Source organism: Carlito syrichta, unplaced genomic scaffold (genome assembly GCF_000164805.1).
Source record: "Carlito syrichta isolate Samal-C Ts95f unplaced genomic scaffold, Tarsius_syrichta-2.0.1 Scaffold288079, whole genome shotgun sequence".
Classification (NCBI taxonomy): domain Eukaryota; kingdom Metazoa; phylum Chordata; class Mammalia; order Primates; family Tarsiidae; genus Carlito; species Carlito syrichta.
This window is the reverse complement of record NW_007232175.1, coordinates 438,218-447,678: the sequence shown is the minus strand read 5'-3', so window position 1 is coordinate 447,678 and position 9,461 is coordinate 438,218.

Here is a 9,461-nt window from a genome sequence, read left to right as displayed (position 1 = left end):
AGGCGGGTCTCGAACCCGTGGGCTCGGGCAATCCACTCACCTCAGCCTCCCAAAGGCGTGGAATTACAGGCTGAGCCACCGAGCCCGGCTCATCTAAGTTTTCAAATTTATTTGCATAGAATTAGGGCAAAACACCTTCTCATGATTTTAAAATTTTTCTTTTTTTTAATGGTTATTTTTGTACATTTGTGATTTTTTTCCTTGATTAGGTTAGTAAATTATTATATGCTGTTGATTTTTTTTAAAGAAATTGACTTTTGAGAGGGCTGCGTGGGAGGGGGAAAAATTGACTTTTGGATTAAAAAACTATATGTACTGCCTTTCTGTTTTCTAACTCATTAACATCTTAAAATCTTTATTAATGTTTTCTTTATTGACTTTTTATCTTTTATATTTTTTCTTGTGCTTTCTTTTTCTTTCTTTCTTTCTTTTTTTTAGCTTTTTGAGTAGAGGATTAGTTTTTATTTTTATTAATGTATTTATTTAATGCTATATATTTTCTACCAATAACTACTTTCGCTATATCGCATACATTCTGATATGTTTTTATTATTATAGTTGTCAAGAAATCCTGCAGTTTCATTTTATACTTCCTCTTTGACTCAAGAGTTTTCTTATAAAATTTAAAAACTTCCACCAGGCGTAGTGGCTCATGCCTGTAACCCTGCACTTTGGGAGGCAGAGGTGAGAAGATTGCCTGAGCCCGGGGGTTCAAGACCAGCCTTGGCAACTTTGCAAGACCTTGTCTCCACAATAAATAAAAAACAAAATTAGCAGTGCATGGTGGTACACACCTGTAGTTCCAGCTACTTGGAAAACTGAGGCGAAAGGATAGCCTGAGGCCAGTATGTCAAGGCTACGGTGGCCATGAGCATGCCACTGCACTCAACCTGGGCAACAGAATGAGACTCCGACTCAAAAAAAAAAAATTTTTTTTAAACTTCCAAGAGGAAGTGGCTTTCATTTATTCTGGTATTTATATCCAGTTTTATTTCATTTGGATAAATACCTTTAAAATTAATTAACTAAAAGACAGAGTCTTGCTCTGTAGCCCAGCTGGAATGCAGTGACACAATCATAAATCACTGTGACCTCGACCTCCTGAGCCCAAGTGATCCTCCAGCCTCAGTTTCCCAAGTAGCTGGGACTATGGGTGTGATCCAGCACACATGAGTAATTTTTTTGTAGAGACAGGGTCTTGCTATGTTGCCCAGGCTGATCTGAACTCCCTGTTTCAAGCAATCCTTCCGACTCAGTCTCCCAAAATGCTGGGATTGCAGATGTGAACCACCACACCTTGCCAAATAATTTGTTTTATATTCATTCTGTTCTTTAGAATTTATTGATCCATTTTCACGAACATTTCATCAGCATTAAGAATAAGCTGTATCCTCTATTATCAGGGGTCAGGGTTTGATATATATCTAAGTTTTTGCCTGTTTAATGTAGCTCAGATTGAGAGAAATGTGTTAAAACTTCCTATGATTGACATACTTATGTCTAGTCCTCCTTGCAAGTCCTGTAGTCTAAATTTTACACAAGTCACTGCTGTGTCTAGGGAGGATAAGTATTAATAACCAGATTTCTCCATTGTGAATTGCATCTTTTATCACTTAAGTGTCCTTCTTCATCTCTTTGAGTAACTTTTGATCTGAATTTTCTCTTATTCTTTGTCAAGATTGTGGCCTCTACTTTCCTTTTTATTTGCATTTGCTAGATGCTTATTTGTGCAAACATTCATTTTTTAACCTTTATGAATTTGCTATTTCCTGTGCACTGCATGGTGATGAATTTTGCTTGGCTAGAAAAAATCACTTTGTTTTAGAATAAACCCATATAACTATGTTGATATTACTGATACATTGACTGCAAAAGTTTTGTCATTTTTTTTTTTTTTTTTTTTTTTGAGTTGGAGTCTCACTCTGTCGCCCAGACTGGAGTGCGGTGGCCACTCCCGGCCACTGCAGCCTCGACCTGCTGGGCTCTGGCAATCCTTCCACCTCAGCCTTCCAAGTAGCTGGAACTACAGGCACACCCTACCACACCCAGCTAATTTTTTGGTTTATTGTAGAGATGAGGTCTCGCCAAGTTGCCCAGGCGAGTCTCGAACCCGTGGGCTCAGGCAATCCACTCACTTCAGCCTCCCAAAGCGCGGGATTACAGGCTGAGCCACCGAGCCCGGCTTGTCGTATTTTTTTATATTGCAAGTCTGGATTGTAGAAATAATAAGATTTGTCTTTATGGCTTATTTCATTTGGTCTCTTTTGTATTAGGGAGGGTATATCTTCTGAATGTAGGCAGGTTTGTATTTTTGTTCTGATGGTTACCTTTATACTCATTCCAAGACATATACTCCTAGATTCTCTTCTGGCTTGTGTCTGTTAGTTCCTCCCTCCCTACCTATCAGCAATATTGAAATTATCTTAGTAACTTCCTTTCTCCACACCTTCTCCCCAGCATCTAATTTGAAGTAATATCCTTTTACTTCCTGTTAAAACCCATTACACAATTTTATTTATTTATTGTAGAGATGAGGTCTCACCAAGTTGCCCAGGTGGGTCTCGAACCGGCAGGATCAGGCAATCCACTCACCTCAGCCTCCCAAGGCGCGGGATTACAGGCTGAGCCACCGAGCCCGGCTCACAATTTTCTTTTTTAATTGCTACATAGTAGTACCTATTTGGGGGGATATATGTGATATTTTGATACCTGGATCCAGTGTGCAATGATCAAAACAGGACAATTGGGGTATCCATCACCTCAAACATTTGTCTTTTTCTCTTTATGTCTAGTATATTACAATTCTTCTAGCCATTTTGAAATGTACAATAAATTATTGTTAACTGTAATTTTCCTACTGTACTCTACAAGGCGATTTTCAATTTATTGAGCTTTTTGTATACTTTCTCCATTCTCCTCCCATTCTGGACTGTTGTGCTCTATTTATATTGCAGGACAGAAAGTCATTCACACTATTCTCTCTTCCTAAGAACTGCCATTTAGTCGTAATTCTACAGGAAACGCTATCTTTCATGCTCATCACCTGTTTTTGTGCTGATACTTCGCCAGTCATTTTGGTCTCTAGAAGCTCATTCTCTGGTGGATTCTGCCAGAAGGACTCATGGGAGCAACATTCCCTGAGTTGTTTGTGTGTTCATGGCAGCGTGTGCCTTTCTCTTGGAAGGTCAGTTTGGTTGCTATAAAATCCTTACCTTGTAATTTCTTTCTTTCAGTATTTCAAATATGTCGTTTCATTGTCCTCTGACATAAAAAGTTGTGACCCAAGTCTGATGGCAATCTAATTTTCTTTCCCTTGTAAGTGACTTGGTTTTTTCACCAATGTTTTAATTTTCTTCAAAATATATTTTTTTCTTTTTCTTTGAAGTTCAGTAGTTGTCTAATCTAGAATATTGGCTGTTCTATGTTGATTTTCCTAGACAAAATGTACTGTTCATTACAAAGTTTTGAGTATGTCTTGTTTCAGAAAAGTTTCCTTACTTTAAATATTTTTATATTTACTTTATTCTATTGATCTGCTTCGGAATTTCTGGTTCATATGCATTGAGTCTCCTTCATTTGTTTTTGATGTTAAAACGTCTCTTGGCCGGGCGCGGTGGCTCAGCCTGTAATGCCAGCACTTTGGAAGAGTGAGGCGAGAGTATTGCCTGAGCCCAGGGTTTTGAGACCAGCCTGAGCAAGAGACCTTGTCTCTACAATATCACAAAAACCAGCCAGGCGTGGTGGTGTGCATCTGTAGTTCCAGCTATTTGTAAGGCTGAGGCAGAAGGATTGTCTAAGTCCAGCAGGTCAAGGCTGAGGTGGTAGTGAGTGTGCCACTGCATCCAGGCTGGATGACAAGAGTGAGACTTCAACTAAAAAAAAAAAAAAAGTTTCTCCAACTCAAAAAACAAAAAAACAAAACAAAAAAAGTTTCTTGTTAAAATGAGTGTTCATTCATATCTGGGTTCTGTGGTGATCTAAATATGACTGCAAAGAAGATGAGAAAACATCTTAAGTTGAGGAAATTGTTGTCTTGACTGTGCCAGTGGTTACAAGATGGTATATAACTACCAAAAGTCATTAAGCTTCACAGTTATAATAAGTTAATTGTATTGTATGCAAATTATACTTTAGTAAAACTGAGAAAAATAGACAAAATGCTTTGACACTCTTTCCGTTCAGCAGTAGAGTCCATGTCCTCTCCCTGTAGATCTGGGTGGGTCTATGATGACTTTGACTAATATGGCGCAAGGGATGCTGTGAGATTTCCAAGGCTACATCATGAAAGACCCAGTTGATCAGCCTTGGTTGTTGGAACACTCACTCTTAGAAACTAGAGCCACTATGTAAAGCCCGGTGGCCCCGAGAATGCCATGCTGGATTGGCCACCTGATGGCACTCCAGTCACCAGTCCTAACTAAATACCCCTTCAGTCACCCCAGCCCAAGAAGCCATCTTAAAAGTCAATCTACTGGGTGTGGTGGTTCATGCCAGCAATCCCAGCACTTTGGGAGGTAGAGACGGGAGGATCGCCTGAGCCCAAGAGCTTGAGACCAGCCTGGGTGACATAACAAGACCTCATCTCTAAAAATAAGAGAATAATAATAAAAATTTAAAAATTAGCTGTGTGTGGTGGCATGTACCCATAGTCTCAGCTTCTTGGGAGGCTGTGGTGGGAGGATCACTTGAGCCCAGGAGTTGGAGGCTGTGATGAGCTGTGATTATAACATTGTACTCATGCCTGGGTAATAGAATTAGACCCTGACTCAAAAAAAAATCATTATTTTAATGCCTTTTATCTCAGCCCCCCACCCATTCAAGTCATCCAACTAAGGAGCAGAATTCATGAGCACAATCCAGTTGTTATTGTTTAATTTCACTAATTCAGAACACATCCTTCCATTCTAGTCTTCACTGATGAAATTATCTTTTAATTTCTTTTTATTTCCTGAGTTGTCCCTTCTCTTTTCAAATCTTTCTTTTCTCAAATTACTTCTTTTCTAAATTGTTCTCGTTATGCTATTCTTTCATACATATCATTTTTCAAAATTTCTTGTAGCTCATTTAACATATCCAGTTATAACTTCTATCTGTTTTGTAGGCATGTCTTTCTACTATGCCTTCATTATTTGTAAAGACACTAGTCTGCTTCCAAGTTTCTTTTTTCTTTGTGTGGGATTAGCTCATGATAATTTCCTGTTGCTCATTTTTAATGAGATAAATTATTTGTACTTTTAGATGGAAAATGGAAACTAGGATAATTTTCCTAGATTTGCCACCCTGGAAGTTCTCTGTCTGCTGTTTTCACGAAGTGATTTAAATATACATATATATATATATATATATATATATCTCCAAATATTTTCTGAGCTAGAGTTCCATTATGCTCTCTCTTACTTTTCTTCTCTTCCTCCTCCTCCCCCTTATCCCTGTGATGCTCAATTTAAGTTCTGTTCCCAGCAGATACTTTTCAGTGTAGAACTTTATCCTGGGAAAAATCTGACTAGTTAAAAAAATTCAGAGATCTCAGAGTATTCTAGCACCACCCACCTTTCTGGGATCCCTTTGCAATCACATTCAAATGGAATCCTTTGAAATTTGCTCCAATGTTTGGCTGATGTCCTCAGACTGGGCCACCAAGATTCCCAAGGCAGTCTGTGGGTTCTTTGGTTTTTCAGGGGTACGATAGACCATTTCCTTTTCTCCCATTTCCTCCCACACTACTGTCAAAACCACATGGTTCTTGAGATTACCTGCAGCGTGTAAAAACCTACTCAAACTTTGGAGTTTGTTATCCTACCTTGTCACCTACTTTTGTTGTGGATCAGTATCTTTAGAATCAGTATCACCAGAATTGCCTGGATGGCTTGTTAAAACACAGATGCTAGGCTGGTTGTAGTGGCTCACACCTGTAATCCCAGAACTTTGGGAGACTGAGGCGAGTGGATTGCTTGTGCCCAAGAGTTCAAGACTAGCCTAGGCAACATAGCAAGACCTGTCCTACAAAAAATCAAACATTTGCTAGACATGGTGGCCTGTAGTCTCAGCTACTCAAGAGGCTGACGTGGAAGGATTGCCTGAGCCCAGGAGGTCGAGACTGCAGTGAGCTGTGATCGTGCTACTGTACTCCAGCCTGGGCCACAGAGTGAGACCCAACTCAAAAAACAAAACTCACAAATACTGAGTGTCAGTTCTAGAGAGCTCATGTGGGCCCTGAGAATTTGCATTTCCTGTAAGTTCCCAGGTGATGCTGATACTTTTTTTTTTTGAGTTGGAGTCTCACTCTGTCACCCAGACTGGAGTGCAGTGGCCACTCCTGGCCACCGCAGCCTCGACCTGCTGGGTTCCGGCGATCCTTTCGCCTCTTCCTTCAGAACTCTTGGGCACAAGCAATCCACTCACCTCATATGGAGTTCCCATATGACCTAGCAATTCTATTCCAGGGTATACGCTGAGGAGGACAAAAACGTATGTCCACACAAAAGCTTTCGCATAAATGATTATAGAGACATTATTCTTTTTGTTTTTTTGGGTTTTTTGTTTTTTTTTTGAGTCAGAGACTCACTCTGTCGCCCAGACTGGAGTGTAGTGGCACATTCCTGGCCCCGCAGCCTCGATCTGCTGGGCTCCGGCGATCCTTCCTCCTCAGCCTTCCAAGTAGCTGGAACTACAGACATGCGCTACCATGCCCAGCTAATTTTTTTTGATTTATTGTAGAGATGAGGTCTCGCCAAGTTGCCCGGGTGGGTCTCGAACGCACAGGCTCAGGCAATCCACTCACCTCGGCCTCCCAAAGCGCTGGGATTACAGGCTGAGCCACCGAGCCCGGCCGAGATATTATTCTTTTTGTTTGTTTGTTTGCTTGTTTGTTTTTTTGAGTTGAAGTCTCACTCTGTCGCCCAGACTGGAGGGCAGTGACCGCTCTCAGCCACCACAGCCTCGACCTGCTGGGCTCTGGCGATCCTTCCGCCTCAGCCTTCCAAGTAGCTGGAATTACAGGTGCATGCTACCACGCCTGGCTAATTTTTGATTTATTGTAGAGATGAGGTCTCTCCAAGTTGCCCAGGCGGGTCTCGAACCCACGGGCTCAGGCAATCCACTCACCTTAGCCTCCCAAAGGCGCAGGATTACAGGCTGAGCCACTGAGCCCGGCTGAGATATTATTCTTAATAGCCAAAAGGTGGAAACAACTCAAATACCCGTTTGGTTGGATGAACAGATAAACAAAACGTGGTATATGCACACAAAGGAGTATTATTCAGCCTTAAAAAGGGATGAATTGTAATACATGCTACAATATGGATGAACCTTGAAATTATTATGCTAAGTGTAACAAGCCAGACACAATTGGACAAATATCGTATAATCCATTTATATGAAAAGTCCAGAATAGGCAAATCTGTAGAGACGGAAAGTAGATTAGTGGTTGCCTAGGGCTAGAGGGTGTGAGGGGAAATGGGAAATCACTTTAATTAAGTACAAGATTTCTTTTTTGAGTACAGGATTTCTTTTTTGAAAATGTTCTAAATTGACTGTAGTGATGGTTGTACAACTCTGTGAATATACTAAACATCATTGAATCTTATAGTATAGTGTTTTAATTATATCTCCATAAAGCTGTTATTTTTTAAAAACAACTACATTGTCACTATCTTCCCAGAATCCCCTTCTTCTAAAAAATATGAATTGTTCACAAATGCTCGCAGCTGCATTCATTGTAATGCATCTGATGCAGAACGGCTTGCAAGCAGTCACAACATGGCAGTCTATCCTGGGTGTCGGGATCAGAAACTGGTGGCTGAGTGCCCCCTGAGGAGGGCTTTGTGACTCCAGACTGTTGCTCCCAATACACGCGGTGGTGACATAAAGTGAGATTTGTCATGATAAAGCCACGCTTTTGGCCTCAGAACAAAGCCTCTGAGCTCTGGGAAGGCATCCCTGTCTGGCCCTCAGTGAGGCCCCAGCCGGGGCCTCTGCCATGAAAGGAAGCGGACACCTTCCTTGCCGCCTATTCTTTTTCACTGGCAGACTCCCTCCCGGCCCAGCTCTTGGTTCCAAGGGCTGTCGGGGTCACCCTCCCTCTCCCCAGATCCCCTACCCCCTGCCCCGTCAAGACTCATTCTGCTTTCCATCTTGTCAGACAACAAAGACACTGGAGGAATTTATTTATACCTCCAGCTAGCTAATGAGACAGTTCAATGAAAAGCAGCGCCAGCTCACTGGAGCCTCCTTGGGCCTTTGATTGCTTCTCTGTGTCCCAATTCCCAGCATTTATTCTACATATAAATTTTCCACGGTGAATAGACACCATTCTTCCGGGAAAACCATTTGTTCCCTGGGCTATTTTATTTCCATCTCTTGTTTGGCTTTTTATTATTATTGTTAAACTGTAATTAATTCTTCCCCTATCAGTTTCTCTTTAGCGTACTAAGCTTAATGTGGCATGGAGTGTCTTCACTCACCTCCAACTACACACTTATTCTTGAGAATAGTGACGCCTCTGACATTTCAAAGGCCCACAAGCTGCTAAATCTTTCTCACTATGGAATGGGACAGAGGGAGGGAGGGACGGAGGGCAGGAAGTTCAGGCAGGCGAAGTTGAAATGGTTTCATAGCTAAGTGACTGTGGATTTCAATTTAGCTGAGATAGTTCTGATTTTATTTAGAGACAGGTATTTATTTATAAATAAAGGTTCAGAGTCATAGAAGAAACCTGAGAGAAAAGCCCAAATGCCCTTTAAAACATGGTCCCTGTCTTGCTGCTCAAATTTGGAACCACTGTCTTCTTCCCATCTCCAGAGGACGTTTACTGTGTTCTGTTCTCTCCAATCTTCCACCCCCTTAAGGTCAGTCTCTGGGAAAGGCTTACCAGCACCGTGGACAATTCTGTGATGGTATGTACTATAGGCTGAATGGGGCTTCCAAATATATTCACATCCTAATCCCCAGAACCTGAAATGTCACCTTCTTTGGAAAAAAGGGTCTTGGCAGATGTAATAACAATTAGGATCTTGAGATGAGAAAATCATTCTGCATTATCCTAGTGGGAACTAAGTCCAGTGACAGGCGTCTTTATTACAGACACATAAAGGAGAGAGACAGACAGAAGAGAAGGTGACGCAAAGACAGAGATAGAGTGATGGGACCGCAAGCCAAGGAACACCAAGGCTTGCTAGGAAGCCACCAGAAGCAACAAGAAGCCAGGAGTGGATTCTCTCCTAGAGCTTCCAGAGGGAGTGCGGCCCTGCTAACAACCTGTTTTCAGACTTCCAGCCTCTAGCACTGTGAAAGAATACATTTGTTTGTTTGTTTGTTTTTTATCAATATTTTTTATTATGGTTTTGTGGGGTACAGTTAAGGGTTAGGTGTACAATTATGTTTCATTCAGGCATAATAAGAGGTGTTGATAAGAGGTGTTTCCCCATCCCCAGACAGATATTTGCTACTGTTAATCCCATCCC